The sequence below is a fragment of the Triturus cristatus genome, chromosome 5_1 (genome assembly GCF_964204655.1).
Source record: "Triturus cristatus chromosome 5_1, aTriCri1.1, whole genome shotgun sequence".
NCBI lineage: Eukaryota > Metazoa > Chordata > Amphibia > Caudata > Salamandridae > Triturus > Triturus cristatus.
The window spans coordinates 312562750-312586353 of NC_140587.1; positions in this window are offsets into that span (position 1 = coordinate 312562750).

Below are 23604 nucleotides of genomic sequence, written 5' to 3' on the forward strand. Positions count from 1 at the left end.
ACCTCTCTGCAACACAGAGCAGTGGCACTTACTGGAAGCACCTGGTGGGCTAGTTGGCCCCCAGGGTCCCTCAGGATTGAAAGGGAATTATTTCCCCAACTTAAAACGCGCCACAGGGCGTTTTTGCACACTTCACCTCAGGCCCCGTCCCCTCCCTTCACCACTGTGTAAACGCGCCCCGTGGCCGGTTTTAGTTGAGAGATTAAGTCCCCTTGAATCCTAAGGGTCCCTAGGGTCAAACTAGCCCACTAGGTACCTCCAGTAAGCGCCACAGAGCTGCATTGCATAGAGGTGTAAAAAGGGGCATGGCCTCAGAACACCTGTCTGCAACGCAGCTCCCTGGCGCACACTGGAGATACCTGTTGGGCTAGTTGGCCCTCAGGGACCCTCAGTATTGAAGGGGAATTAATTCCCCAACTTACAACTGGCCAGGGGGCGCGTTTGCAGAGTGCTGCAAGGAGGGGGCGTGGCCTCCAGCGCAATGCCGGTCTTTTATTTATTTTATTTTTTTAAGAAGGAGGGCTGTGTGGCCCCCCTTCTTTTTCTAATTTACTGGCCCTGGGGACCCAATTTCCCAGGGCCCGCACCCTAATTTGTTTTGTTGAAAAAAATAAATGTGGCCCTCCCAAGGCCTTAATCGGCCCGGGGACCCCAACCCCCGGGTCATGGCCTTTTTTTAATTTAAATTCTTTAGGAGGGGGCTGCGTTGCCCCCCTCATCAGGCCACTTATAGCTCCGGGGACCCCATCCCCCGGGGCTGGCCTTTGTTTTGTATTATTTTAAAAATATATATATTTATAGAAACACCTAGGACATGCTGGACAAACCGTATGTACCTATCACCATGACGATTTGCGTGATATTCATTAAAAGGCGACTATGCATAGAATGAATCCACATGGAACGTATTTACACCGCTAGTGAAGCTCTGACGTGTCTGACGCCCTACCGTGCCTAATCCCGGCGCCCCCGCCGGTGGGACACCCTTGTCGTTTATTTATACATACATGGGTAGCTATTGACGGGCACATTTAATATACACGCACACCAAGCCATTCAAAGGGGATTCGACAAAAATTCGACCAAACTATGCAAGAAACCCCCCTCACGGTTAATAAAAAACACATCCACCGCCGGATGTGTAATACTTTTTATTTTACTCTCTGGAAAGGAGACGAACCTCACTTGAGAGTCACAGCGTGCTTCTGGCTGAGCCCAATGCTGTGTTACACCCACCAGTGCCCGCCGATTGCCTCACACCTCTGTGTTGTATTCCACCAGCTAGTGCGTATGCTATGAAACTCTCTAGCCCATGTGTACTGTTACACCACCCCGTGAATATGTCATGCCACACTTGCCTTCGCACGGGTTATATTGCCCATCTAACGTGCCTTCCTCGATGTGTATGTTATAACGCACAGCGCTATGCCATATATATTACAGTCTGGGATCCATATCTTTGTCACAGTGCATATGCAACATTACACTCCCCAGCACATATTTTATATTACAACTTTAGAGACTAGTTATGTTACACAACACTGTCCTGTGCATATTACACTCCAAGGCGCATATCGCATAGCACGCGCTAGTGCCTGTGCTATCTCGCGCTCTCCAATGAATCTGTCATTGCGCACAATGTATTGCATATTATATTTCACGCCCCGGTTCATCTTATATCACACTTTTTGGTGCATAGTTTATACCATATACTACATCTAGTTTTCATTTTCAATCGTGCTCTCAGGACTATGTTCTATATAACATTGCGTCCACCTACCCTTTTCACAGGCATTACATTTTGTGATGGGGGTGGAGGGTCAGGGGGTGTTTCTGCCAAGTGAGCCCGGAGTCACAGTCAAAAACGTCCTCTTCTTCCTGAATAAAAGTGAGATTATGCTGCATACTTGTTCATATTTTAAGTAGTTCGCTCAGACACTCATTTTAAAAACAATAAAGTTCCTAATACCCACCTTCTCTGAACAGTTAGCTTGCTGCCCCACCCACCTCCTCCCTATCCTCTGTTGTCTGAATCCATGGACTAGCCTCCTCCCTCCTGCCATGCATGGTCTGATGTGCTGCCACTGCCCTCCATTTAGCATGATGTACCAGTCCACTCCTCCTGCCCTCCATTGCCCAATTCTATGGCCCATCATTGACCTCCTGCTTAGCCTCTGTGCTTAGCTTGCTGCCCCTATTCTCCTTCCCCCTGCCCTCCGATGTCTTTGTGCATGCCCCTGCTCCATCCTTTTTGCCCACTATGTTCCATGGACCTGCCACTCCCCTCCCACCTGCCTAGCATTGTCAGATGACTGTAACCTGTCCCTGCCACCTCCACCCTGCCTGTCCACATGTCATGCCCCTATCCCCTTCCTCCTGTCCTTCATGGTCCATTTTACTGCCACACCCTTCTGCCCTCCCTGATCTGTTGTGCTGCAACTGCTCCTCCTGCCTGCCCCGCGCGGTCTGTTGTGAGGCCCCTTCCCCTGAACTCTCTTGTCCGTGCCCAGGTCCTTACCCTCCCTTCTATCCTCCATGGTCCTTTGTGCATGCCCCTGCACCCTCCTTCTTGCCCATCATAGCCATTGTGCTGCCACTAACCCTCCCACTTGCCATGCATGGTCTTCTGTGCTGCCATGGCCCCTCCCACCTTCCCTGTGTGGTCAGCTAGCTGCCCCTGACCCCCTCCCACCTTCCCTCCATGGTCTGTGTGTATGCCACCATAGTCTCATTGTTGCTCTCCATGGTGTGTCTTGTTTCTAGTGCCCATCCTGCCTGACCTCCATGGTCATCTTGCTGCTCCTACCCTGCCACCTTGCCCCCAGCCCTCTGTTTCCATGTGCAGACCCCTTATTCCCTCCCTCCTGGCTTATCTGTTCCATTGTAATGCCCCTGATCCGTCCCTCCTGCCCTTTATGGTCTGTTATGCTGCAGCTTTCTCTCCTGTCTGTCCATTATGGTCATCTAGGTAACATTGCCTCTTTCCCATCTCTTCTCTGTTGTCCATGTGCATGGTCCTGTCCCCTCCCTACTGCTTTCTATGGATTTTTGTGCTGCACTCCCGTCCCGCATGCGCTGTGTGGTGTATTGTGCTGCTGCAAACCCTGATGCCTGCCCTGTAGGGTCAGTTTGGTGCACCTCTCCATGTCCCTCCTGTCCTCTGTTATCCGAGTCCATGTCCCTACCCCAATTCCTCCTGCCTACCACGATTCAATGTACCATACTTGCAAACATTTTGACCTTGGTAAGAGGGAGATTTTGAAAAAAAACTGGGGTATTGATTTTCCCCTTTGAGTTACATTGAAAAAGAGGAGATTGTAGACAGGAGACAGATCAAATAAAGCCCATTTGGGCTTAAAAACATTGGACGTTTCCTATCTGAAACGGGTCTGTTGGCATGTATGGTTGTACTACCACTGCCTCTTCCTTCTGCCCACAATGGTCTATTATATTGCCACAGCCTCTCTTGCCAGTCCTGTATTGTTGGTTTGTTGCCCCTGCCCCCCTTTCCACTGCCCTCCATAGTCTGTTGTGCTGCCACTGCCCTTTCTGCCTTCCCAGTGTGGTCAAATTGTTGCCTCTGCACTCTCCTACCTGCCTTCAATTTTCAGAGTCCGTGCCCCTGGCCTCTGCCTCTCAACAGTATCCCAATGAACAACTAGATTGCTAATATTCTATATTTATTACAAAAGTGTGGAACGCCTGACGTCATCTTGATGTAATCAAAACTGTAATACCTAGAGTTTTCCTTTAGAAATTACATATATGAGAGGGTCTTATTTGCATCAAAATTATGGTTAGTGCTCTAAAAAACTAAAATGAGGACATATTTTCTGAGTTTTCAAATAGCGACAAAGAACTTTTAAATTATTTGTAATCTTTATGTTTTTTTAACCAGTTGACCACTTAAATGTTGCACCTTGGCGAGAGGATGTGGTGTTACTTCCAGAGCTGCAGACTTTGCAACTGGGGAACCAGGTTGGAGTTTCTGCTTCAGCTCAACATTCTGTGATTGTGGTCAAATCACTTAGGGGCATATCAACAACAACCGGCGATAATTATCTCTAAGCGCACTTAGCGCTTAGGATAATCATCGCCGGCTACCGTGAATTTTTATCGCTGAGATAGCGTGCTATTAGCAACGCTTATCTCAATAGCGATAAAAATCCTCACGCTAACAGGTTAACGTGAGATTATCGCTGGAAACCCAGCGATAATCTCACGTTACCTTGTTGATAGGGACAGGCAAACTTAGCCATGATATCCTCCTACCATAGGATATCATGGCTAAGTCAGAAAAATACCAGACGTAAAAAAGCAGCGTTAACCGCGGTTAGCGCTGCTTTTTTTGTCTCTAACAGGGTTAGCGACATTCTTAATAATAGGAGAAATGTCGCTTAGCAACATTTCTCCTATTATTTTACTCTGGAACGCCCCCTTTGCATCTCATTAGAGATGCAAGGGGAAGCGTAGAGTAAAAGGGTGCTAACATGCAAATTTGCATGTTAGCACCCTGTTGTTGATAGGGCGCTAGTTTTATCTCTCCTTTTTTAGCTTTTGAAGCCAAAAAAGCAGAGATAAAGCCCTTGTTGATATGCCCCTTAATCTCCCCATGTCTACAACCAAAATGATTTTGATCTTGTGTGATGTAACCAATGCTCATGTAAAGCATTCCAATATCTGACAAGTCTGCACTATATAAAACTGCAAATACACAAAAAATAAGTGTTTTGCACACTTCTGTCATTGGGCTACATGTGGGCTACATCTGGGTGATATTTGTGCTGCATCTAGGCTCTTTTGTGTCTGGTGGCCATCTTGGGAGATTTATTTGTTATGAAGTTTCCTAATTTCCTCATTTACTGCAGTCTCCTCAGTAGGAAATGCTTTCAGTTTTTTACTTTGATTCCATCAAGAAGGTATACAGATATGTCACACATTTGCTATAAATTCTGAATGTTAGCACTCTAGTTGCTCATTAGATCACTGTAGTAAAGCTACTGCTCACCAGGGAAGCCTGCTGCTGGTATTCAAAGTGCATGTTTCAGTCTGCATGTCAGAATTTTTTTATGACATAGAAGAGGATTTGAGAAGTCAAAATGTGCCCTAAGTTTTCTTTCTGAAGCACTAATCATAATTTCTATGGCAAAATGAATCCCCTCATTGTGTTCCTTTGTAAATTAAATGTTTTAAGTGTTACCACTTTATTCCATTCAAGATGGCTTCAGGTGTGCCATACTTTTGTCATAAGTAAGACTGTTAGCACTCTAGTTGTTCGTTAGAACACTCTGGGACATTCTGTCATTGGGCTATACTTGGGCTACATCTGGGTGATATTTGGGCTACATTTGGGCTCTTTTGTCTCTGGTGGCCATCTTGGGAGATTTATTTGTTATGAAGTTTCCTAATTTCCTCATTTACTGCAGTCTCCTCAGTAGGAAATACTTTCAGTTTTTTACTTGGTTCCATCAAGAAGGCATTCAGATGTGTCACACATTTGCCATAAATTCTGAATGTTAGCACTCTAGTTGCTCATTAGATCACTGTAGTAAAGCTACTGCTCACCAGGGAAGTCTGCTGCTGGTATTGAAAGTGCATGTTTCAAGCTGCATGTTAGAATTTTTTAATGAAATAGAAGAGGATTTGAGAAGTCACTCAAAATGTGCCCTAATTTTTCTTTCTGCAGCACTAATCATACTTTCTATGGCAAAATGAACCCCCTCATTTTGTTCCTTTTTAAATTAAATGTTTTAAGAATTACCACTTTATTCCAACCAAGATGGCTTCAGGTGTGCCATACGTTTGTCATAAGTAGGACTGTTAGCGCTCTAGTTGTTCTTTAGAACACTCTGGGAAGCTGCAGTAGAACACAAAGGAATCAACTGACAGCCTCTGCCCTTGTTGGATGTACATGTTTTACTGAGAACGTCAGACTTCATTCTCACATGACTGAGAAAGACAATGTGAATTTACAGAAAATATGCTCTCAGTTAGCTTATAGATCACCTTCCAAACCTCTGTGGAAAAAGCATGAGAAAATAGTTTTCTCTCAAACATGATTCATGATATCACAGCAGAAGGCTTTTTCACATGGTAAAATCACCTTAGAACACACCACAATTCCTAAAATGAGTATGGTACCATCAACAAATGATTTATAATGTAACTAAAGTCTTAAAACCTTCTATTAACTGCAATGCTTTTTAATGAGGTGCTATCATGTATATTGGTCCCAAGATGGCTGCCAACACTTCTTGGATGAAGTGCTGACAGCCAATCAGATCTCACGATGAGATGTGTGGTTAGGCTCAGCCCAGATATATATGTGATTTTACTTTTGATTTTCTCAGGAACTACCAAACGGATTTACACCATTTAAGCAGAAGGCACATGCCTGACCTGAGGACTACCTCTTTGCCAAATTTCAAGTAATTCTGTTCAGCCGTTTGGGCTGTACCTTCGACTAAAGGTCCTATGGAAAAATGCATGGGGAAAACGCGTTTTGGGACCCCCCCTTTTTTCTCAGTCCCCGCTTGACGAATCACCCCGAGACTTTCAGGGTAGGAGCTGAGCGGAGCGCCCCATTAGTTTTGAAAATTTCACGAAGATAAGTCAACCGGCGCCAAAGTTATTCAAAATAGAATTTTCAGATTTCCTATGGGAACTCGGTCCTAACTATAACTATCTACTGGCGACCGCCAGTAGATAATATATATATATACATATATATATATCACTGAAAAAACCATAGGTTTCACACACGTTATAGTTACGAATTAGCATTTAAAAAACCTTGCAAATTCACTGAAAAAAACATAAGTTTCACACATGTTATAGTTAGCTGGACATTTCACTCATTAAAAACCAATGAAATTCCCCCGTTATAGTTAGTGCAGGCAACTATAACTCACGTGACCGCAATCCTCTGCTGATGATGTCAGATATTACATCACTGATGACATATGTGTCTTCATGAAAAATAAATATTTGTAATATATGTATAGCTAAAGATACAGTATTAACATCAACAGAGGATTGCGGTCGCGTGAGTTATAGTTGCCTGCACTAACTATAACGGGGGAATTTCATTGGTTTTTAACGAGTGAAATGTCCAGCTAACTATAACATGTGTGAAACCTATGATTTTTTCAGTGAATTTGCAAGGTTTTTTAAATGCTAATTCGTAACTATAACGTGTGTGAAACCTATGGTTTTTTCAGTGAATTTGTACGTTTTTTAAATGCAAATTTTTTTGGGGGATTTTTGGTAAACCTATGTATAAAATAATATATGTACTATATCCTGCATTATGGAATGGTTAATTTTTTTTTTTATGCATTTTTTTCCGTGCGCGTACGGTAAGCTGACGCTACGCGCTCCGTACGTCATAAGTACAGTGCGCTTACGTGATACGTACGTGACGTACGCGTACACGCATGCGCGTTGCGCGGAAGCAACGTCGCGGTTACGCAGGGGCGTGTAATGCGCATGCGCGAGTGCGTCTTACGTACGCGCTCCGTAAGCGCTCCGTAAGCGTCACGTTTGCGCATGCGTACTTGTTTACGAGTGCGTACCGTAAGCTTACGGAGCGCGCACGGTAGGTCATGTGATCCACAAAGAACACTTTTCATTGGTTGAAACTACTTTCAGTTCCAGAAACTTCCCACACCACACCCATTCCCCTCATTACTGCTTGAGATCCCCTAGGAGAAGGAGCTGAATTGACATTGAGATACAATGGCAGAGCAGCAGACCTCTTCTGAGAGTGAGCCTAGCAGCACCATCATCAGACAGAGGAGGCAACAAAAGGATTCTTTTGTGTGGGAGTATTTTACTTTTCCAGAGGGGCAGAAAAAGGTCAATGCTCCATTGGTCACTTGCACACTTTGTGACCGTGTTTTATCTAGAGGAGATCCAAGGAAGAAGTATGCCTTTGGAAATCACTCTATGAAGAGACACCTTAGGGATAGACATCCCAGGACCTTTGCTCTACATACTGGAGAAAACTCTTCAGTAAGTCACCTGAGCCCAACCTCAGAAGCTCAGCCGAGTACATCATCGGCAGCTCAGCTGAGCCCTTCCTCTGAGGTGGGAGCATCACCTTCTTCTGCTCCTCTGGACATTAACCCTCGATTTGGGAGGGTTGCAATGAGGTGTACAACGTGTTGCGGTCTTATTGTTTTTGGGGAGACCAGTGTTTCCCTTATTAACAATAAGATAGACCAGCACGTTTGTAGACGCTCATAATATTCCCATTCTTTCTTTCCCCCATCCCTGTATTAACCCAACGGCTCTTTTAAGAGCCAACCTTACCTCACAAATTTTTATTTTTTTTTAAGCTTTCCTTTTTGAAAATTTTTTTTTGCCGTGCGTGCACGGTACGCGTAATAGTTACGTGAAGTTCGCGGAATTTCTCCTCGCGGAATTTCTCCGTTTACGCCGTGCGCGTACGCTACGCGCATTCGGCGATTTTTTGAAAAAAAATTAAAATTAATTTTTGCCCTTGGGGGTCCTTCCGGGACCCCCTGACAAAGGCTAGGGGGTCAGGAACTGTCCAGCCTGCCCCCTTTTCACGTTATCCACCTTTGTTTTTCACCCCCTCAGACTGCGAGAGATAAAATGGCGGCGCTTACTGGAGGTACCTGGTGGCCTAGTTGGCCGCTAGAGGACCTCAGGATTCAAGGGGACTTAATCCCCCAACTTAAAACGCGCCACGGGGCGCGTTTGCACAGTGGAGAAGGTAGGGGGCGGGGCCTGAGGTGATACTGTGCAAACACGCCCTGTGGCACGTGTTAAGTTGGGGAATTCATTCCTCTTCAATCGAGAGGTCCCCTAGGGGTCAACTAGCCCACCAGGTACCTCCAGTAAGCGCCACGGAGCTGTGTTGCAGAGTGTTGTAAAAAGGGGCATGGCCTCTGAACACCTCTCTGCAACGCAGCTCCCTGGCGCATACTGGAGGTACCTGGTGGGCAAGTTGGCCACCAGGGGACCTCAGGATTCAAGGGTACTTAATCCCCCAACTTAAAAAACGCCACGGGGCGCGTTTGCACAGTGGTGAAGGTAGGGGGCGGGGCCTGAGGTGATATGTGTGCAAACACGCCCTGTGGCGCATTTTAAGTTGGGGAATTAATTCCTCTTCAATCCAGAGGTCCCCTAGGGGCCAGCTAGCCCACCAGGTACCTCCAGGAAGCGCCACAGAGCTGCATTGCAGACTGTTTGAAAAAGGGGCATGGCCTCTGAACACCTCTCTGCAACGCAGCTCCCTGACGCATACTGGAGGTACCTGGTGGGCTAGTTGGCCCCCAGGGGACCGCAGGATTGAAGAGGAATTAATCCCCCAACTTAAAACGCGCCACAGGGCGTGTTTGCACACGTCACCTCACGCCCCGCCCCCTTCCTTTACCATTGTACAAATATTCCTCTAAAATCAGCTGAACTACGAATTCCGATTTACTCACCTGTTCTCAGGAGAGAACCCAGGGCTGCATCTTTTAGACCAGCACTGACCCTGAAAAGTAATTCTAAGCGTACTTAACAGTAACTTGTATTTCCTTCCATAGGAATCCATTGTGTGCTTTTAAGTAGAAAAGTTTCTAAGTGTCTATTTTCACAAACAAAAAATATTCCTAAAAAATCGTCTGTATGACCTAAACACATTCTTTCAACTGTTTACAGAAGATTCACCTGTGCTGGATCCAGGATCCACCACTGAGTAAGAAAAAGTGTCAACTTTTAGAATACAATAATAATCCTTAAAAATCACTACTGTAACCAAAACGCTTTTATTCAACTGTTTACAGGAGATGTCCAAGGACTGAATCTAGCATCCAGTCCTGTGGTTAGAAAAGTAATCCATAAAGTAACTAATTGCATTTGACTAGAAATTCACATTGAGCTCAATGTTGCTTTGTGTTTGAAATTGTGTTGCCCATTGCAACAACTGTAACATCAGTGATGTCATTTGAGATGTCATCAGTGATGTCACTGACCAAGTCATTAATGATGTATTATGTGACATCATCAGCAGTGGATTGCGGGCGCGCGAGATGTAGTTGGTACAACTAACTATATCGGAGGAATTTCAATGGTTTTGTTCGAGTGAAATGTCCAGCTAACTATAACACCCCTAAAACCTATTGTTTTTTCAGTGAATTTCTAAGGTTTTTTAAATGCTAATTCCCAACTATATCAGGCCTGAAACCTATGGTTTTTATATATATATATATATATATATATATATATATATATATATATATATATATATATATATATATATATATATATATATATATATATATATATATATATATATATATATATATATATAACACAAAGATCGCTCCTTCTGGATTGTTTGACCCAAGAGAGGTGGCGCAAATGCCGGCGGAGCACGCCGGCTCGTAAATGTCCCCACAAAAATTCAATGATGCGCTCTCAGTCACCAAGAAAAGACAGGATCCGGGAAAGTGTCGAAAAGAGGTGTTTATTCCTCACAACGCGTTTCAACTCGTTGCAGAGTCTTGATCACGTAAGGAAACAACAGTGAGTGAGCAATGGATAAAGTTTTTTAGAGGGGTAAAAAGTAAAGAGGGACAACTTAATATGTTACACTGGTCGTGTAGTCAACCTGGCAGACATCTTACAATGGCAACACCCTCGTGGATCACAACGTATATGCATATGAGCACAGGTAAAATACCGCAAGAATAAAACTGTATACAGTATTGCACCCACATGTTCGAACGTGGTAAATATACAGGCATAATCCTGAGATAAAGCCAGACAAAATCCGTACATCATGTTGATACGTAAAGGCAAGTGCCGGTGAGCCCTGAAAGAGACGAGTTGTCTGTTTCAAATCGTTGGCAAAAAGTGTTTAAATACACATTACCCCAAGAAAAATGTAGAGACCTGATCTAGTCAGGAAACAAAGTGCATGAACAATGATTTCAGGATAAAGGAGGGACAACATACTGCATAGCATAGTAGGGCGGACATCTTGTATAGGCAATTCACTGAAGAGTATACAGGACGGAGTCAACGTGAATACGGCTAAAGTCACTGTGTATACTGGTGTGCGCAGAAGTGTAAAAGTGAATGTCACCTGTGCTTTATGTCTAAAATAGCACAAACTAGTAAAACCAACATGTAGGAGCATTTAAAGACAAAACATGGCAAGTGCCAATGCGCCAATACCCAATTACGACAGAATGTCCGCTGGAAACGTTGACATCAGTGTGTATATAACAAATAACCATACCCCAACAACAGTAAACTTCATGGGCCCGATTCACAGAACTAACTTAAGACAAAATTCTAAACTTACTACCATTTTGGTATTCACAGAAGGCACTTACTCATTTTGGTATTCACAGAAGGCACTTACTCCTTTCGGTATTCACAGAAGTTAGGAGTCCTAACTTTAGGACTCCTAAATGCCTTCTGTGAATACCGAAAGTCTTAAAATTAGGATTTTTCTCAGTTTAGTAGTAGTATAGTTAGGACTCCTAACTTTTGGATTCCTAAATGCCTTCTGTGAATACCGAAAGTCTTAAAATTAGGATTTTTCTCAGTTTAGTAGTAGTACAGTTAGGAGTCCTAACTTTAGGACTCCTAAAGTGAGAAAAATCCTAATTTTAAGACTTTCGGTATTCACAGAAGGCATTTAGGAGTCCTAAAGTTAGGACTCCTAACTTCTGTGAATACCGAAGTGAGTAAATGTCTTCTGTGAATACCAAAATGAGTAAGTGCCTTCTGTGAATACGAAAATGGTAGTAAGTTTAGGATTTTGTCTTAAGTTAGTTCTGTGAATCGGGCCCTATCCATATAAAGTGAAAAAGCGGGGGAAAGGGTAGAATGCCCGTGATAGTGCTTGTTGTTGGTTGGGCTCCTTCCTTCCCTCCTGTAAATGAAAAAATGTTAAACGTTTCGTCAGGCAAAAGTCAGCATTCCCACAGCTTCGTAAGTTGCCCAGCGAACCACTGTGGTCTTTAAAAACTTTAAGAAAGAGTTGGTTGAGCGGCACTCGAAATGAAAATACTGTGATTTAAACTTCAAGAACCATAATGCACTTTGCGATAACGCCCGATGGGCGGGACATCATCAGCATATTTAACAAAGCAAGATGTGCCGCTTTTTCCACATTCAGCCGTGTCAGTGAGCTAGGGCGATGATGCCTGAAACGTTTGACGAATTGGTGGCTGTTTTAACTGAGCTGTGCTGTACGAGACTTGTTGGAATGCTGCCTGCGAATAAATTAGTTATACAAGTCACCCCGGTGTGAGGCCTTCAAATGTTGGGTGCTTCTTTTTGGTGGATTTATTACGGCCTGCGCCAGGTCGGGAAGGCCCCCCCCGCGGAAGAGCGGGTCCAGTGCTGTTACTAAAGCGGCACAGGTGGAACGACGTGCTGCGTTTCGTCAGGCAAAAGTCAGCATTCCCACAGCTTCGTAAGTTGCCCAGCGACCCACTGTGGTCTTTAAAAACTTTAAGAAAGAGTTGGTTGAGCGGCACTCGAAATGAAAATACTGTGATTTAAACTTCAAGAACCATAATGCACTTTGCGATAACGCCCGATGGGCGGGACATCATCAGCATATTTAACAAAGCAAGATGTGCCACTTTTTCCACATTCAGCCGTGTCAGTGAGCAAGGGCGATGATGCCTGAAACGTTTGACAAATTGGTGGCTGTTTTTACTGAGCTGTGCTGTACGAGACTTGTTGGAATGCTGCCTGCGAATAAATTAGTTATACAAGTCACGTCGGTGTGAGGCCTTCAAATGTTGGGTGCTTCTTTTTGGTGGATTTATTACGGCCTGCGCCAGGTCGGGAAGGCCCCCCCCGCGGAAGAGCGGGTCCAGTGCTGTTACTAAAGCGGCACAGGTGGAACGACGTGCTACGTTTCGTCAGGCAAAAGTCAGCATTCCCACAGCTTCGTAAGTTGCCCAGCAACCCACTGTGGTCTTTAAAAACTTTAAGAAAGAGTTGGTTGAGCGGCACTCGAAATGAAAATACTGTGATTTAAACTTCAAGAACCATAATGCACTTTGCGATAACGCCCGATGGGCGGGACATCATCAGCATATTTAACAAAGCAAGATGTGCCGCTTTTTCCACATTCAGCCGTGTCAGTGAGCAACGGCGATGATGCCTGAAACGTTTGACGAATTGGTGGCTGTTTTTACTGAGCTGTGCTGTACGAGACTTGTTGGAATGCTGCCTGCGAATAAATTAGTTATACAAGTCACGCCGGTGTGAGGCCTTCAAATGTTGGGTGCTTCTTTTTGGTGGATTTATTACGGCCTGCGCCAGGTCGGGAAGGCCCCCCCCGCGGAAGAGCGGGTCCAGTGCTGTTACTAAAGCGGCACAGGTGGAACGACGTGCTACGTTTCGTCAGGCAAATGTTAGCATTCCCACAGCTTCGTAAGTTGCCCAGCGACCCACTGTGGTCTTTAAAAACTTTAAGAAAGAGTTGGTTGAGCGGCACTCGAAATGAAAATACTGTGATTTAAACTTCAAGAACCATAATGCACTTTGCGATAACGCCCGATGGGCGGGACATCATCAGCATATTTAACAAAGCAAGATGTGCCGCTTTTTCCACATTCAGCCGTGTCAGTGAGCAAGGGCGATGATGCCTGAAACGTTTGACGAATTGGTGGCTGTTTTTACTGAGCTGTGCTGTACGAGACTTGTTGGAATGCTGCCTGCGAATAAATTAGTTATACAAGTCACGCCGGTGTGAGGCCTTCAAATGTTGGGTGCTTCTTTTTGGTGGATATATATATATATATATATATATATATATATATATATATATATATAGTTCACACATCCACACATTCCCCTTCCTGGCGGGTCATCCCAGGTACGGACCTCACCACGCTTGAAAACACATGATTCAAAACAGCTCCTTTTCAAAGTGCAGTGCTTTATTCCATCCTAATTACATAAGACTCCAATGTTGTTCAGGCGTAGTGCCTGCCATGACACGGATCGATCGCTTAACCGCGATCATGATCACATATATCATTATATATATATTTTGCACAACAGAGAAATGTAGGTGATCCCACACAAATCCAGCGGCACACCAGAGGACGGTACACAAGAACTTTAATGTGCACACAAACAATGCGTTTTGGCGATGCCTTTATCAAGTTAGAGAATTGTGCAACAATTTTCATAGACATACTGTTGCAAGTTCATAGAAAAAGAAGAAATATAAGTGGCATTCACTCGAATGCAAATTCACGATAATGCAAAACCGTCAAAAACAACAATGTAAACGTACACATGCATTGGCATAATGGTACTTCATCATCAGGGTCTAATAAACGGAGAGATTTTCAATATTTAACCACACCCGATAAATAGATCATAGACAGAGAGGAAATACTTCACAGTTATTAGCGCTTAAAAACTTTATCGACAAATAAATCAATCATGTCATATTTCTATGTATATAATAACATTTCAATCCTAGTCCATGCGAGTTACAAGTGCTCATAGTTAATTGGCCAGCCGGTGCAAGTGTACATTGCAGGTTAATGTACCCCTTAGCAATAAACGAATGACTATTGGCAGAGATATAGATGAACTTCAGCAGTACACAAATTCTCTGTGTATGTGCACTTAGGAACCTAGCAAGTGCAGAGTATATACATGTGATCAAGCTCCTTTTGTTACAGATTTAAGATCTTACTGTAGAGACAGCACAGACTTCCTGCGCTGTATTCACGACGTCAGATGGGAAGAAGGGTTTCTCATTATATCACTTGACGTATGTTCGCTCTACACCTGTATTGACCAAACGCAAGGCGTGGCAGCTTGCATGTATTATTTCTGTGGGTGCAAAAAACAGAACCTCCCCCAAGGTAATTCTTAATAGGCAATGTGTCCACAAATATTTAAAAACATCATTGTCCCACAAAAAATATTTTCATATTGATTTATTTTTAAGAGAAAAATATGTAGAAACAAACTATAAATATAAAGCGCTTTGTTTTGTTGTATACTGGATATAGAAGGTCCCATTTGCTATTTGTGTCCTCTTATGTATTATTAGAGTTCAATTGTGACCTTCGTCATTATTGCTCATCTGATGTGTTTTTTGGTTTTTTGTCTTCCTTATGTATGTGTTATTGGTATGTGTGCCATCTGTATATGTACGTTGAATTTGTGATTTTTTGTGCTGTACATACACTCTCGATTTTGAAGGGGTTGCCCAGATTATCTCTACATGCAAAGAGACTTAGAATTGTTGAAATTGAATATATATTTATAGTTTGTTTCTACATATTTTTCTCTTAAAAATAAATCAATATGAAAATATTTTTTGTGGGACAATGATGTTTTTAAATATTTGTGGACGTATTGCCTATTAAGAATTACCTTGGGGGAGGATCTGTTTTTTGCTCTAAGTTTTTCCCCTGCCCCCTCCCCCATTTAATCTATAGCCAGGGGCCCTCTTATGTTTAGTTTTTCTTATTTCTGTGGGTGACCATTATCCCTGTGGGAACACACCGCCATGCTTGAGAAAATGATGCTATACTGCTTGAACCAGAACATATTTATTTTTTAAAAACATCTATACCGCCAAAATTCCGGGACTGCGATGGGCACTTGTTTTGCCCCCAGCCTGGCTAATCTTTTCCAGGGCTGGTGGGAGGTACAGGTAGTGTGGGTGGAAGCAAATGAAAAATTCACTGAACACATCCCAATCTGGATCAGGTACATAGATGACCTGTTCCTGATTCGGGATGCCCCAGGGATCTGGCACAGGTATTTATTACGAGACTGGTAACCAATGACCTCAATTTAAGTTTCACACATGTTATAAGTGACACACACTGTGAATTTTTAGATGTTTCCATAGACATCGAGGGCAATCAGATATCCAACAGCCTGTTTAGAAAGAAAACGGCGGGTAATACTCTTCTCCATTCCTGCTGTAACCATCCCTCCCCACTCATTAACAGTATCCCCTATGGGGAGCTCCTTCGAGCTCGCCGTAACTGTAGTTCTGAAGTGGGATACAAAAAAGAATGCACCCTTATGCAGCAAAGGTTTTCCTAGCGAGGTTATAGCATTAAAGTATTCTCCGAAGCTGCCAAAAAAGTGGATCACTCCACACAGAATGAGGTTCTATTTCACCCTAAACCTGACCAGAAGACAAAGGCACTGATCCCTAGAATGATCACCACCTATAACACCAGGTCGTATATGATCAGAAAAATCATGAAACAGCATTGGAGCCTACTCGAAACTGATCTAACAATAAGCAAACATATCGGAAAAAACCCTCAAATAACATATAGGAAATCTAGTTCACTTGAGGACTGGCTGGTCCACAGTTACCATGTGGGTTCAACAAGCAGCACGTGGTTGGGATCACCCACAGGCTTCATCAGATGTAGCTCTTGCAAAGCTTTTAGGAATAGTAAAAACAGAGACCATTATGTAATCAATGGCTCCAGAACCGAAAAAATCACCAAGTTTACCACTTGTACTAGTGATTTTGTCATTTATGCCTTGGAGTGCCCTTGTTGCCTCCGGTATATTGGGAGCACAAAATTGCAGTTAAAAACAAGAATTTTACAACACATGAGGGCAGTGACCAATCTTGATTTTCACTACCCGGTGGCCAGGCATTTTAATGTAAAACACCACAACAACAGAAAATTGCTTATATTCTATGGAATTGACAGGATCATGTCACACCCGAGGGGTGGGGATAGGGAGAAACAATTACGGATAGCAGAATCAAGACACATAATTGAGGTCAACACAAAAATCCCATATGGGCCAACAGTGGTCTGAAATTATTCTCTCCGTATTTCAGGATTTTGATTTGGTCATTTTGGCTCCATTCTGCATTGTGTTTATTGCTCTCTTCTCTGAATCCGTATGACTTTGAGAAATTTTATTTTTATTATAATTTTGGTTATCTAAGTCACATATGCACTTTTTTTTCAGAATATGGGTTACAAGGCAGTTCATGTATATGGATCCCTCAGAGATAACTTTGTGTCTTGTTAGGAGCACACCGTATTGATTGACCCTAGAACATGTTCCTTTAGAGGGTGTATGGAATCACCCTTGAAGTCGGATCCTACTCGATAGATTAAAGTTGCTTTACTTTGAATTGGGAGTGATAATGAATTTTCTCACCCCCATGCACGTAACCCCTCTTTTTAATCACATGTATATACTCTGCACTCTGCACTTGCTAGGTTCCTAAGCGGACATACACAGAGAATTTGTGTACTGCTGCAATTCAGCCATATCTCTGCCAATAGTCATTCGTTTATTGCATTCGTTTACCCTGCAATGTACACTTGCACTGGCTGGCCAATTAACTATGCGCATTTGTAACTGGCATGGACTAGGATTGAAATGTTATTATATGCATAGAAATATGACATGATTGATTTATTTGTCGATAAAGTTTTTAAGTGCTAATAACCGCAAAGTATTTCCTCACTGTCTATGATTTATTGATCGGGCGTGGTTAAATATTGAAAATCCCTCCGTTCGTTAGACGCTGATGATGAAGTATCATTATGCCAATGCATGTGTATGTCTGCATTGTTGTTTTTGACTGTTTTGCATTATCATGAATTTGCATTCGAGTGAATGCCACATATTTCTTCTCTTTCTATGAACTTGATAAAGGCGTCGTCGAAACGCATTGTTTGTGTGCACAGTAAAGTTCTTGTGTACCGTCCTCTGATGTGCCGCTGGATTTGTGTGGGATCGCCTACATTTCTCTGTTGTGCAAAATTATGGACGGCTGCTACTGTCATCGCTGGCACCGGCATTGACTGGCTGTGGATTGGCAGTTTGCAGCACGTTTTGGGATTCAATATATATATTTCCTTTTTCACCATTCACCAATACTTCCCTTCTCTAGGGAACAAACGGGGACAAACCCAAATCTTCGTGCAAGAATTTTTAAGTTTATTCGTCCATCACCACAACCGTCATGACGTGTTTCGGTCTCACTCGACCTTGATCACATGACTCACTCTAGGAGTTACACAATCTCTTTTAAAGTGCAAGGTGCCACACTCATGCTAAACATGAATAGATAAACATAGAAGAAATACTTTGCATATGTCTTTCAAGAGTATTGTGAAAATTCAGCAAACAACAATCTTAAATTCAAACTTTAAAAGGGAATAATGTTATTATGTATCAGCATACATACTAAAACCATTTGTATATGTAAAATACATAAAAAGGTTATATTAGTATAAATAATCAATGATGGTAAAAAATCATATTAAAAACTTTATGTTTCTGTTTCAAATTGGTTAATAAAATGATATAAAAAAAAACCAATTATTATGTCAGTAAAATACATAGATTTTATATATGATAAAATATTCACATTGATAAAACATTTCCCGATTACTGATCACAGAGATTTAGCCTGGCCCAATTAATTTGCATTTGGCCAACCTATCTCTGATATTGAAGCTATCTTCAAGGTTTATCTAAAAGTGCTTAAGTACCTAAATAAAACTAACTTGTGTTACCTGGAACAGCCCCTGTCCCTTTGTCTCATATTAGCTAAATTTTAAAAAAACTGGACAGATTTTTGATCAAAAATCCAGTTTGTACATTATATCATAGCATAAATGCTAGTAGCCAGCCGGCTGGAAATGTGGATGATAGTTCTGATCAGGGTAGTTCAAAGAACAAATATATGTATGTGGGATAGAGAGATAAGGGACTACTTATCATATGGGGAGTGGATATAACCATGTATGGAAATCCTCACTGGAATTGTGTCCATTGGGGGTCTTGGTATCCAGTTCTATGACATACTGGGTTTCCAAGCATCTTAATTTTGCTTCCCTATTTCCCCCTCTCCGCAAAGTTGGAAAAGAGTCAATCAAAAAGTACGATAGATGGTCTAGATTACTGGCATGCTTCTCTTTAAAATGCTGTGCAATAGGGTATGTGTGGTCATTGTTGGTGATTGCTCTCATGTGCTGCAGTATACGTTTGTGGGTCTGTGATTTGGTACTGCCCACGTACTGCAGCCCACAAGAGCAAACCAACACATAGACCACATATTCAGTTCGGCATTTAAGACATTTTGTAATTTTCTTGGGAACTTCAGAAAATGGGGTGGTATACATTGTTTTGTTTGTCCCATATTTGCATGCCCTACATGTTTGGCATTTTAAAAAATCCCTTATGCTTTCTAAGCCAGTTTGTGGTTTTGATCACTTCTGGGCTACTTTTTACAAGATAATACCTCATGAATTTAGATTTACTAAATGTGATGCTTGGATTCTTTGGCAACAGTTTTCCAATGATAGGGTCACTTTAAACAACTGGCCAGTTTTTGTTGATTATTCTATGCAGGGTGTTTTGTTCCCTACTGTAGGTTACAATCAATCTAGTTTCAGTGTCACTCTTCTGAATGGAAATAGGTTCTCGTAAAGCCTTCTTCATCAATAGTTCCTTTCTATTGATTTTGTTGGCTTTGTCAATAGCTATGTCCAAGGTGTTCTTCTTATGGCCTCGTTCTAGAAATCTCAGTTTGCTCATCTTTTGGGCTTCTATAAGGTCTTCTTCTCGACTACATGCATGGCCAATCCTCAGCATTTCTCCATAGGGTATACTATGAATAAGATGGCATGGATGTTGACTAGAAGCATGTAATGTGCTGTTTCCTGCAGTTGGTTTTTGGTGAAGTTTTGATTCAACTCTGTTGTTCTTAATATATACTTCCACATCTAGGAGACACACACTAGTACTGCTGATGTTAGAGGTAAAATGTTGATTAACGTTGTTCTGGTTGTTGCTATTTACAAAGTTCTGTGCTGATTCTTTCGTGCTTTGCCATATTATGAATAAATCGTCTATATAGCATAGCCAAATCCTGACGTGATTGTATACGTCTGCCTTGTGATCTCTATTGAGTACCATTTCCTCCCACCAACCGATATGGAGGCAGGAGTAGGTAGGGGAGAAACAAGCTCCTATAGCTACTCCTCTTATTTGTTGATATACCTAGTTGGGAAACAAAAAATAGTTATTGTTTAGACAATATAGAATCATCGCACTAAGCATTTTGTTGTGATGCGCTAAATGTATAGGTCTAGAGTTTAAATAAAATTCAATAGCTCTCATCCCATCCTGATGGTGGATGCTCGTATAGAGCGACGTTGCATCCAGGCACATAAGTAAATAGCTTGAATCCCATGTAAATTCATTCAATTGTCTCAAAAAATCACTTGAATCCTGTACAAAACATTACATAATCTTGAAGAAAAAAGTCTCTGTATTTTGATGTGTTCTCGAACAACCCACCTATAGCTGAAATGATAGGTCTTCCTGGAGGGGATGTTGCATTTTTGTGCAGTTTAGGGATAAAATAGATGGCCGGCATCACCGAAGACTCATTCTTTAGAAATTTCAGTTCATCTATGCTTAATAGTCCTGCACTGCGCCATGCATTTCAATTTAAATAGTAATCATTCCATGAAGTATGTACTATTTGCATGTTGCATTTTTTGATAGCAATTAGTATCATCCAGTTGTTGGAGTGCCTCTTGCATATAGTCTATGCGAGGCCAGATTACAATGTTCCCTCCTTTGTCAGGGTTTCTTATGGTAATCTGTTCATTATCTTGCAATGTTGTCATTAATTTATTGTGAGCAATTTGATGGTGAGTGAGTCTTTTTTGTTGTCTAGCCGTTTTTATTTTAAGAATCTTTACTTCATTTGTCGCCAAATCTCAAAATATATCTAACGAATCTCTAATCATTAGAGGCTGAAAGGTAGATCTAGGTTTAAAATTAGTTGGTATTGAGCAATGAATTCCGCCATTTGGGCTACTTGCACCTTCATCAATTGCAATATCCTATTGCATCAGATCTTGTAGATTAGCCAGAGGTTCCGCATCTGCCACCGTTAAAGTATTTTTTTTCTCCTGACTTTGCAGTTGAGCTGCAGCTTATTCCGTTCTTGATTTGTTGCAATTTGTTAAATTATATTTTTTAAGTTTGAACTTTTGTATAAATTGAAACACATCCACCGGTCTTCTTGCGTTGTCAAAGCTTTTTTCCGGGCAATACCACAGGCCCAATTGTAACAGTTGGGTTTCTGCTTTAGTTAACAACATGGGAGATAAATTCACAACTGTATTTGTTTTATTGACACCATTTACTTTCTTTGCCATTTCTTTTTGTATTGAGTTTTTTTGGTATTGCTTGCGCTTCCAGTTGCATCTGCGCCTTTCTCCTCGTTTCTTGTTACGTTTCTGTTTGGTTGATTTTGCTGTTTGCGGGGTCTCAGTGTCTGTTTCCTGTCCTGTCTCAGGCAGTTCACTTCTTCCCCCAATGAAAGTTTGTGAAACCCCAATCTCGCTGTACTTGCGCTTTGATCTATTTCCGCCTCAACCGCCAAGCTCTAATCCGACATTGAAGTCGAAGACATTACTGTTTTATGCCCGCTAATTTGTGCATGTTGAGATGTACCTTTGGAGGTTTTAAGTGTGCCGTATTTCTTAGCGAAGGTAAATACCTGTCCCTGTTCGTAATCTTGTTTATCTCGCTGAAATGTATACGTTTTTAGTTTTTAATTATTTCTTCTTCCTTTTGCAGCCTGGCCGTCATGTCCACATGGTATTTTGTTATTGTTGGCATAGCCTCTGTTTTGGCAATTTGAATTTGTAGCTTTGCGCTATCACTTTCCGCATATTTCACCAATATTGCAACTAAGCGCCTCGATGATTCGAGGTTACAATCAGCCCACTCTCTCAACATGGCGGGATCTGGGTTCTTGTAGCTTGGGGCTATCATTATGCGCAACCCCCTAGGGATGCGTCCAACTTCTAAATATCGCCCCAATGACTTGTTCTCCCGCCATTTGGCTTGTTCCATGCGCATGCATTTTTCCAAGTTTTTTAACTTTTCCTTAATGTTAGTATTTTCCCCTTGTGATGGGCCTCTGGACACCAGCATCCGTTCTTCAGTGCTGGGGGCATCATCAAACATTAATTCCACCACTGCCTCCCGACTCCTAAGCGCGTCTGCGGTCATGGTTATATATATATTTATTTATTTATTTTTACAGTAAATAGTGTAAATTGAAAATGGTAAATGAATGATTGAAGTTGTAAATTGCTTCGCTTGCAAAAGTGAAATTAAAGGGTTTGCCCATTAAGGGCATTACTGATTCTGGATGTTTCAATCATGGTACCAATTGAAACATTGCAGGGATCTGGGGCAAGGCCCCCGACTGGATCCACTCATTCCTCTCTGGCAGAGTGCAGCAGGTCAGACTCCCGCCTTTCCTCTCGGTCCCTACAACAACCACCTGCAGAGTCCCCCTGTGATCCTCCCTCAGCCCCACGCTGTCCAACGTCTACATGGCTTCGCTCGCCCCCATCATCAGAAACCACGGACTCAACATTGTTTCATACACAGATGACACCCAACTCATCCTATCCCTATCCAACGAACCCAACGCAGCCAAACACAACTTTGGAGAAGGCATGGAAGCAGTCGCCTAATGGATGAGAAGCAGCTGCCTGCAAGTCAACACTAACAAAACAGAAGTACTCGTCATGGGCCCACACCTCAATGCCTGGAACAACACCTGGTGGCACCCGCACTCAGAAGCCCGCCCACCCCACGGACCACGCACACAACCTCGGAATTATCCTGGACTCCGAACTCAAAATGGACCGCCAGATGAACTCCTGTCGCATCTTCCTGCTTCCACATCCTCCGCCTCCTACGCACCCCTTCAAATGGATCCCCCTCAAACATAGAAAGACTGTCACTCACGCCCTCGTCACCAGCAGACTTGACTATGGCAACGCACTCTATGCAGAAATCAAGAAAAACCTCACCCGCAAGCTACAAACCATCCAGAACGCCGCTGCAAGACTAATCCTCAAACTGCCAAGACACTGCCACATCTCCCAGCACCTGCGCACACTCCACTGGCTCCCCATCAAGGCTAGAATCACCTTCAAGATTCTCAGCCACACACACAAAGCCCTCCACAACACCGGACCAGCTTACCTGAACAGCCGACTCAAATTCCACGCACCCCAAAGGACCCTACGAACAGCCCAGCTCTCCCACGCCGTGGTGCCCCGCACCAGGAAGTTCAAATCAGGAGGCCGCTCCTTCTCCTTCCTCGCAGCCAGAGCCTGGAAGGCCCTACTGCTCCACCTCAGACAGAGGACATCACTCCCCATCTTCACGAGAAACCTCAGAACATGGCTCTTCGATAGACCGCCTACTTGATGGACTGGATCCTGCACTGGCCCAGCGCCTTGAGACCCTTACGGGTGAGTAGTCACGCTTATCCAACCCATGAGTGATTGATTGATTGATTGAATCTTTCCCAATTGCAATACAGATTGTCAATATATAGGCTAATATACTGAGTGATATTGTATTTATACAAATCAGGAATACTTATATATCTATCCTTGGGAGTGATTTGAAATTGTAAAAAGAATTTTCTAGTTGCCAGTTGTCTGGGAGTGTTTGCCCATTCAGGGCGTTATTGATTAACATTGCAGAACAATGAGAGTTCGACCCAACATTGATTACATTATGATT